Source organism: Triticum dicoccoides, chromosome 1A (genome assembly GCF_002162155.2).
Source record: "Triticum dicoccoides isolate Atlit2015 ecotype Zavitan chromosome 1A, WEW_v2.0, whole genome shotgun sequence".
Lineage (NCBI taxonomy): Eukaryota > Viridiplantae > Streptophyta > Magnoliopsida > Poales > Poaceae > Triticum > Triticum dicoccoides.
In genome coordinates, this window is record NC_041380.1 from 500,439,303 (window position 1) to 500,449,760 (window position 10,458).

The 10,458-nt window shown below is 44.9% G+C and overlaps 1 non-coding gene and 1 pseudogene across 1 annotated transcript; both read left to right on the forward strand.

Annotated features, from left to right (window-relative positions):
* The first annotated feature begins 8,805 nt into the window (after positions 1–8,805).
* Positions 8,806–8,878, forward strand: TRNAE-CUC. Its single transcript has one exon. It is a non-coding gene; the product is annotated as a tRNA-Glu (tRNA).
* Positions 8,879–9,413: 535 nt separating this feature from the next.
* On the forward strand, positions 9,414–10,207 carry LOC119354036 (annotated as a pseudogene).
* Positions 10,208–10,458: the final 251 nt, after the last annotated feature.

A 10,458-nucleotide genomic window follows, 5' to 3' on the forward strand; every position in this document is an offset into this window, starting at 1 on the left:
CCGGACGAGCCTAGCCTGCCGCTCGGCGTGTCTCTTCTTCCTTTTGTTTGGACCTGAGATGAGAGCGTGGCACGGGCACCTGTGGCCGTGGCGTGCCGTCCACGCGAGTCTGCCCTGCGCTGCACAGCCAGACGTGACTGTGCGACGTGAGTGCTGGTAGGTGCCATTCGCCAAAAGCGCCGCGCCCAACTTTTTTTTGTGGAAAAAGCGTTCGGACGTAGAGTGATCTAAAATTTCTTATTAGTAGCAAAACACTCCTGAAAAGTAAAAAAAAATACTCCCTCCGTCCCAAAAAAATAAAGTTCTGAGATTTTTCTAGGTCAAAGTTACTAATATATATTTTTTGTAAAAATATCAAATCTATTATAAAGATTCACCGGAAGTGCAAAGCGCCCCAAACATAATAAAAACTAGGTGATTTTCCCGCGCGTTGCTGCGGGAGCTTAAAGATTAATTTTGGACACATTCTATATGAATGAAATGACCTAAATTGAAAGCTATTACTTTTGAAAGTAATTATATGTAAACAAAGGGTATGCATGTATGTTGGACTATTGGAGATGGAACAATTAAATTGGCGTATGCATGTCCTACAAAATAGTTCTGATGGATGATGACGTGTCATATTTGATGATGTGGAGGGCTGCATGTTGAGAGAATTAGACTTAGTGGGGATCAACTATTTATGTATTATAGATTACATCGAGTTCCATGGGCAACCGAACGACCATATCCGCCGCCAGAACGAGCACTACAAGAAATATGTCAACTTGCGACTATCACTATTGATCACTGAAAGGTCATTGTTTTTCATTTGTGACTTTTTTGTGACAAAAAACAGATGGTCAAAACATATGAACACAATAGGCGAATCTGTTGCGAATCAGGTATACATAGCAGGTACGAATCTGTTGCATCAAACCTTCAAATCACTATATACCTGTTGCATCAAGCAAGGAAACAATGAAAGGCTCCGACGAATTTCCATCAAACCTTGTCCTGGCAGGACTAAAGAGCTATTGAATGTTATAAAGATACGTAAAGAATTAGCTATACTACACAGCATGACTAGCATCTAGCAAGCATTGACAAGACACAAATTTCGTTGACGAAATGATACAAGAATCAGAATCAGTACCATCTTAGCTTTAGTAGCATGTCAGTTTTTCCTGCTCCATGGCTATCATAAACAAAAACCCCTTGAAAACCTGAAGAAGATTAAATAAGGCTGCTTTAACAACACTAAGGAGATTTCCACAGGCAACAACATCAAACAGTTCTGTTATGGAACTCAACATGAACTGAAATAAAACAAAAACTGAATATTCTGATCCTTGACGCCATTCCCATCAGATTTAGCACCCCATAAACACTTGTATAAACAGACAAAATAGAACATAGAGATCATAACAGGGGTTTAGGATAGTGCCCTCAAACTTGTATGTGTCAAGTATTTAGAAACAAAACAATGTCACATTTATGGGAATAGAGGGACTAAAAAGATATATGAGCATAAGGTCTTCAATAAGTAGACTCAAAGGCACATGACATCACAGAGAAGATAAAAGCATAAGATGACTGCAGTGACTAGGCTACAAGTTAATACAATTAACACAAGTTAATGCAAGTCTGATGTACTACTCAGGCTAAGAAGAAGCAGGTACAGTAGTAGTTTTAGCACACTAGTACATGTGTTAAAATGGAAGCATCGTTGCTGGGTTATATTAATAAATAATCCAAGTGTTGCAACGAGCGAACAAAATTTAAAAAAATCTATACACATTCATAGACCACAACACATTTACCGACATTGATGGACTGGACAAACCTAACACATACTTATCATACTAACTAGTAGGATGCCCGTGCTACGCTACTGGGTCACACAAGATTTCGCTTCATCCATTTTTGGTAACCTAAGAGGAGATTAGACAAATTTGAACTGCAGCTACCTTATTGTTTGCTTTTTATTTTTCCCAAAAATCATTTATAGTTACATAAGTATCTATTTAAGCATAAATACATGGTTTGGTGGCGATACGTCGAGTTTTGGATGGTGGCCCAGAGCCCCAACTCCAAAGCGTGTAAACTCGCATGCCCGCCGCGTGGTCACCGCGTGACCTTGGTGTTGACATGCGTTCTGGGAGGCCTAGGCATGTCTAGTGGGTTGGGCACTCCCCAGGTAGGTGCTAGGAAGAAAATTACAACAGAAGAATCTCACAAGGAGACCGACCTATGCTCAAAGATGAATTAACAGCCAAGTGTTTGATTAGCGCTATGGGAAATGCACATGGCCAATGGGCGTGAGTTTTGGCTGAGGATGATCATCTACTAAGAGGAATGTCTTCATAAATTTTCAGCTCAAAAGAAGGATCCTAGGTGGTACTTGCTTTGCAAAGTACCACACTGGACCAAAATATGAATGTTGAAGCTGGGCTCAAAATAATGAATGGATTTAGCTGAAATTTGGTGGAGGATGGTTATTTGGGCATAGCAAAGCACTGTAGAAAATTGATACCATTTGGACATGCCAAAGTGGTACTTCCTTCACAATGCTCTTCTCTGGACAGAAACTTAGAAAAATTAGCGAGAGAAATTGGATGAATGAAATGAGCTCAAATTTGGTGTAGGTAAGTTACATAGGTATGGTCATGCGCTTGTAAATTTTCAAATCATTTGGGTACCTAGCTAGTACTTACTTCACAAAGCTTCTCTCGAGGTAGAAACTTTGGAAATTTCCTGAGAAAGATTTACCAGGAAAATGGAGCTGAATATTATCATGTGGCGATGATTTGGGTATGAAAGAGTGCCCAAAATTTTTGAGGGTAATAGGAGGGGTCTAGATAACACTTGCTTTGCAACGTGCCAATCTGGCCATAAAATATAAATTGAACCTGGGATCACATAGATGATTTAAATGAGCTGCAATTTGGAGGAGAGTGATAATTTGGGCATATGAAGGAATTGTATAAATTTGGATATATAAAAAAGGTACTTCCTTCACAATGCTTCTAGGTGGACAAAAACTTTGGAAATTTGCCGAGGAAGATTTGCTAGGAAAATGGAGCTAAATTTTGTCATGAGGCAATGATTTGGATAAGAAAAAGTGCCCAAACATTTTGAGGGCAATCAAGAATATATAAATAGCACTTCCTTCATAAAGTGCTGTTGTGAACAGAATAGAAAAATGAATATTGTTGAATTATTTTTGAACTAGGCAAGGAAGGATTTTTACATATTTTCGAAGATATGACCCAAGGAATTTATGAGATTTTTTGTGAATTTTGGGAATGACAGAAATACAGGTTGCTTCACAACCTAGGGCCAAAATTGACACATGGACATGACACATAGGCGAAACTGATGAGGTGGCGCCAAGTCATACCAATCCACCACAATTTACAAGGTTATGACCATCTATATTGGTCATGATCAGCTAGAAATAAGGCAGCAGAATAGTGTTGTCTGCTTTATGACCATTTCTTGTGAGGAAATTACGACCTTTCTAACCAAAATGGTCAATATAGTTTAGGGTTTGGAGCCCCCCGAACGGATTTTGACCAATTGGTCTCAAATGGTCATAGATCTATGACCAATTCTTTCAGGGTCACTGACAGAAGGTCACTAGTTGACATATTTCTTGCAGTGGAGCCGCCGACACATCGTTGCCGCCGCTCTCATACCGGAGTCGGCCTGACCTTGTCGATGACAGTCGTGAAGTCTTCATGCACGTGCCCCTAAGGACAAGCATTCGGGAGCCACAATCGTCATCATTGAATCCATGAATTGATCTGAAGAACTTGATATCAAATTTCGCCCTAACAAGAACCCCTAACCTTGCCGCTCCGAGGAGCTGGCAGGAATCTACGCCAGAGCTCCGTCTTATCCGTCCCGACGAATGAACTTGAGGAGGATCAGAGCCCACAAGACTGACTCGAAGAAGAAGCGCCGCCATCCGTCTGTACGCCGCCCTTGTGAGAACCAAAACCCTACCTATCTAAGCCGAGGCACCAGGAATTCCCTCCCCACCACCGGCCGCTGGAGCGGCAAGCGGAGGGGAGGCGAATCCACGTGCTTGCCGACGAAGATCGAAGGGAAGAAAGCTTTATCTAGTCGCCTTGCGAGAGGGAAAGAAAAAGCTGCACAATATGTTGGGAAGTGTAGCATGCAATTTCAAAAAAATTCCTACGATCACGCAAGATCTATCTAGGAGATGCATAGCAACGAGAGGGGGAGAGTGTGTCCACGTACCCTCGTAGACCGAAAGCGGAAGCGTTAGGTTAACACGGTTGATATAGTCGAACATCTTCACGATCCAACCGATGTAGTACCGAACGTACGACACCCCCGAGTTCAGCACACGTTCAGCTCGATGACGTCCCTCGAACTCTTGATCCAGTAGAGGGTCAAGGGAGAATTTCGTTAGCACGATGACGTGGTGACAGTGATGGTGATGTGATCCGCGCAGGGCTTCGCCTAAGCACTACGACGCTATGAGCGGAGGAGTAAACTATGGAGGAGGGCACCGTACATGGCTAAGAGAATCACTGTTCTACTTTCGGGTGCCCCCTGCCCTCGTATATAAAGGAGGGGAGGAGGAGGCCGGCCACCAGGGGCGCACCATAAGGGGGGGGACTGACTAGGACTCCCAATCCTAGTCGCCCCCCCCTTCCTTTCTATCAGAGGGGAAAAGTGAAGGAGAGGGAGAGGGGAAAAGGAAAGGGGGCCGCGCCCCCTCCCCCTTGTCCAATTCGGACTCCCTTGGGGGTGGGGGCGCCACCCTTGCGGGCTCCCCTCTCTCTCCCCTATGGCTCATGAAGGCCCATTACTTCCCCGGGGGTTCCGGTAACCCTTCAGTACTCCGATAAATATCTGAAATGTCCCAAAACCATTCCGGTGTCCGAATACCTTCGTCCAATATATCAATCTTTACCTCTCGACTATTTTGAGACTCCTCGTCATCTCTGTGATCTCATCCGGAACTCCGAACAATCTTCGGTCACTAAAAACACATAACTCATAATACAAATCCTCATCGAACGTTAAGCGTGCGGACCCTACGGGTTCGAGAACTATGTAGACATGACCGAGACACATCTCCGGTCAATAACCAATAGCAGAACATGGATGCTCATATTGGTTCCTACATATTCTACGAAGATCTTTATCGGTCAAACCATAATGAGAACATACGTAATTCCCTTGGTCATCGGTATGTTACTTGCCCGAGGTTCGATCATCGGTATCCTCATACCTAGTTCAATCTCGTTACCAGCAAGTCTCTTTACTCGTTCCGTAATGCATCATCCCGTAACTAACTAATTAGTCACATTGCTTGCAAGGCTTATAATGATGTGCATTACTGAGAGGGCCTAGAGATACCTCTCTGATACACTGAGTGACAAATCATAATCTTGATCTATGCCAACCCAACAAACACCTTCGGAGACACATGTAGAACATCTTTATAATCACCCAGTTACATTGTGACATTTGATAGCACATAAGGTATTCCTCCGGTATTCGGGAGTTGCATAATCTCATAGTCACAGGAATATGTATAAGTCATGAAGAAAGCAATAGCAATAAAACTTAACGATCATTATGCTAAGCTAACGGATGGGTCTTGTCCATCACATCATTCTCCTAACGATGTGATCCGTTCATCAAATGACAACACATGTCTATGGTCAGGAAACTTAACCATCTTTGATTAATGAGCTAGTCTAGTAGAGGCATACTAGGGACACTTTGTTTTGTCTATGTATTCGCACATGTATCAAGTTTCCGGTTAATACAATTCTAGCATGAATAATAAACATTTATCATGATATAAGGAAATATAAATAACAACTTTATTATTGCCTTTAGTTCATATTTCCTTCAGTCTCCCTCTTGCACTTTCAACATGGTGTATCAGGTCGCCATCTTACACGCACACATATTTTAACCTCACAAAATAATCCGTGAAGGGGAATTTTTAAGCCTGGCCTCCATTTCCATTACAATCATGGCTGGCTCCCTTGTGTGGTGGTAAAAGTTGGGTCACACATGGGTAATTTAGTGGTTGGGATACAAAGCAGCCATAGGTCCATAGTGGAAACGGAAAATTCTGTATTCACAGAAACGGAAAGCGCCATTACATGTATGTTCTGCCACAAAAATATCATTTTGTTTTTTTATTGCCGCCTACACAAATCAGTTCTTGCTTCCATATTACCTCCCCGTTTTCGTTTTTCGCCGGAAAAGCAGAAAGTTTTCACTCTGTTTTCATCCTAGTATTAACCAAACCAGCAACACAAATACTAAAAATAAAAATATCAAAATCTTTGGAGCTGGTCATCATCATCACCCCTGAATGGGTTGATGGTGCAATGTCGCATATTGCCACAACGCCGGAATCAACATCTCCCTGTTGATCGTAGACGAGAAATCATCAAGGCAATCGAACACCCTACAGAAGAAGTCATCACCATCGAAAGAGCCGAAGATCCGAAACCAAATATCTATTAATTTGCATAGGTCTCATGCTCGTAGACAAGAAATCATCAAGGCAATCGAACACCCTACAAAAGAAGTCATCACCATCGAAAGAGCCAAAGATCCAAAACCAAACATCTATTAATTTGCATAGGTCTCATCAGAGGCCGCATCAAAATTGTGAAGACGGAAGACGAGGCTCAAGGGCCAAACTGCACAGGAGTGTTGACGTCGTCGCACCAACAAATCCCTGCAAACAATAACCTCATTGGCTAGAAAAGTCAGTAAAAATATACTATGAAGCCATTGAAGCTGGCACAGGGGACGATGTTGAGATTGTGAGGCTCAAGAAGACCGTTGCCGCCACTATCGACGACACACCGTCACAGGAGACTTTCTTCACTTATCCAGATCTGAAAACCACAAACTAGTATTTTCAGGATCAACAGTGTCGAGTCGGTTAATCTCTATTGGAAAGTATGTATGCCAAGCATTTTATAGAGAATCAACTTGTGGTTGGATGGATGGTGGCAACTCAGCCACCAGAAATCAAACCATAGATTTGACATCATGTCTTGTAAAAACAGAATATTCTTTCGGCGCAAGGTGGCGTTTCTATGATAGTGTGGCGCATGTGATGATTTCATCGATCTCAGACCTGCATGCTCAGTGTTTCAGAAATGTACATCAGGATTTGCATATTTGCATATATGTGAGGGTGAATGTACTTGTGTAGTATATGCGAGTTTGTGCGTCTGCCGTTAGTTTCTTAAAATAAACATTTTGTAGCGATCCAACAATAATTAATTTTACAACCCAAACCACGAGCCTTCTCTTCCGCTCTCGAGTGCGCACCCGAGCCCTCGCTTGGTTTCTTCAGAGTCGCAACGCCACCGCCGCTCCCCACATCCCGGTTGCGGCTCAGTACCTCTCACGCTCCTTTCCCTATCCTCCGTCCCATCCTTGCAACGCCTCAGCCCGCGCTCAACCACGACTCGCCTCCTCCTCACGCCCCTGCTCCGCCTACAGTTGTTGCCGCCACCAGCTTTATTCCGAGTCGGCTGTGACTGTGGGGTCTGATCTGTGTTAGCTGTGGACTAAGGTTGGAATTATTAATTTGTGCATATATGTGTTCGACTGGCTAATCTGTGTTTGGCATGTATACGGGTTGAAAATATGTGATAGTGTTAGATAGTGCACAATTTCGGCATATATGAGTGGAAGAGGAGAAGAAGACATTGAGCAATAATGAGCATGTATTTTGGTAACCGAGAGCATGTGAAATTGTTAGTTGATCTATAAAAATGCGACAGTGTTAGATAGTGAGCAATTTCGACATATGTGACGGTTTTTGAGAGCAAATTTCTTTTTCAGTTCATGTATATGTTGTGAAGCAAGCAAGTTCAACATACATGTTGTGTATATCATTTTCATTGTTTTGTTTTACAAAAGGTGTACTCATGTGTTATTTGTCTTTGTTTGTAGATGTGTCCGACGGCGACCAAGTTTTGTCGTTCTCCATTAGCGGATGAGGACAAAATGAGAGATCACCATAGTTTTACAGGCAAGAATGTGAGGGTGCCAACTCCAACATCTCAAGCTGGTCCCTCTCAAGTTAACATTGTGGACAATGATGCTCAAGTTACACATGCGGCGAGTCATGGTAAAGGCAGGAAGAAGAAGTCACGTCCTTATTCACCTAGGCCAACGACGACCAAAAAGGTGTCAAGTGAGAGTAGTCGAAAAACAACATTAAAGCTAATGGTAGACATGTTTGACTCTATGACAGCTGAGCTCAAAGCTGATCCTAATCCTGTGAGACAGGAGATTCAAGAGATGTTGGCCATGGTGATTGCGGATGGAGGTGTGCCTGGTGGAGTGGTGGTGATGAGCATTTCTATGCTTCACAACTTTTCATGAAAGGAATATCGTGGTGTATTCAGTTGTTTAGAGGAGGATGGTGCTGCTGTGAGGCTTGAGTGGCTGTGACAAAGAATAACTAGCGAGCAACTCAGATGTGTTATTTGCTTTGAACCAATTGTCTTCTTTGGGCACCAGTAGTGTTGACATGGACTATTTGCTGTCAACTCGTGTTATTGTCATGAACAATTTGATGTCAACTCGTATTGTTGTCATGAACTATCAGTTTGAACTAGCCTTAAATCACATAGACCAGACGATATATAGCGCGTAAGTCCTGGGCGTTGCTTGGTTATGTTTACTCATCAACTGTATTCTGGCCACCATACAACCACATCTTAAGCCTGCGTTCGGGACAGGAACATACACACACTCATCAAGCTGTGTGCCAACAGTCGAACACAATCCGTCGTAGTCTAGGTGGTTAGGATACTCGGCTCTCACCCGAGAGACCCGGGTTCAAGTCCCGGCGACGGAATTATTTTTGTGGTTTTTTCCTACGCTGGTGCATTTCTTACAACGTCCAAAAGCAGCAGCACTGAAGACATCTTTTCTGCATGTAGCGTATCGTCAACAATTTATGCCCGAAGCAAAAGACTGCACGGTACGCGCTGGCCCTCCCTGCCGCCTCGCCTCCCAATCCTCGCCTATTTATTGGTCCGCTTCGCTGCCCGGCGATTCAACCGCTCAGTTGGACGCCTCCCACAGGTACTATCTCGATTTCACGATTGATTGATTGGTATCACATGCTCTTCCCTTCATTCATCTTTACACGAGCATGTCCGGATTCCCGCGCGGAAACTCCCCTCTGCACGCACATGATACCTGCGAAAATGCGCGTTGTTGATTGTTCGATCCTGGTTGGTGACCCAAATGCATGGCAATGGCGTCAGAGAAACACAAATCCGCGTCGCCGGTAATGTATGCCGATCTCAGCCTGGTTTGGTTTGGTCCTCATGTGTTTTGATTGGGAACGGGTGGCGAGATAGTGTATTGATTAGTAGGAAGATGCCATGGCTCTGAGGCACAGCACGCGGTTCCGCGCGGTCACCGCGTTCCTCGGCGTGCTCTCCTTCGTCCTCGCCGTCGTCGCCGACCTCAAGAAGCTAATTCTGTTAGCTGGCTCCGTCGCTACCACGTCGCTATGCGTGCATGCAAATGATCGATGTCCCATTCGATCGCAGCCGCCGTACCGGATGCGGATCAGAGGCGCGGACGTGGTCGTCTGCCGGCTCCCGCCGGACCCGACGGTGGCGCTGGGCGCCCTGTCCGCGCTCGCCGCCGCGTGCTGCGCCGGGATCGGCGCCGTCTCCGTCTTCTTCCCCTACGACGGCAGGTCCATCCCCAGGAAGGCCCTCTTCGACTACACGCCATGCTCCACGTCTTCTTCCATCTCGCCATGTAATGGATCGAATCCACCAAGCACCGCGTCGTACCGTCGTAATATAATTACACCGGCAATATGATTTTTTTTCGTTTTTTTTCTAGTGGCGCCACGGTGGCCGGGATAGGGACGACGACGTGGGCGACAGCGACGGAGGCCATGCACCACGTCCGGAACGTGCACCGCAACCTCGGGTACGCCTGCCCGACGGCCGAGACTGGGCTGCTCGGCGCCGCCGCGTTCCTCAACCTCGACGCCTCGCTCTTCTGGCTCATATGCGTCATGCTCGTTGGCAACGTCACGGAGGACTACTTCGACGGCCGGGACGAGATCGGCGGCGACGGAGGCGCAGGGATAGGAGAGAAGTGAATCTCAGTTTTCACAATATGCGGCATCCACATACACATTGTAAATTTGTGACAACACAAACATGCAACGCAATACGCGTCATCTTCATGTCGAGGACTTTTGTACGTTTATTGTGCATCAATTGCACGGTTCGCATTTGGGGTATCAGAGCATCTCCACTCGCCCCCTTCCCTTGTTGGGGAACGTAGTAATTTAAAAAAAAAAATCTACGCACACGCAAGATCATGATGATGCATAGCAACGAGAGGGAGAGTGTGTCCACGTACCCTCGTAGACCGAAAAATGGAAGCGTTAGCACAACGCGG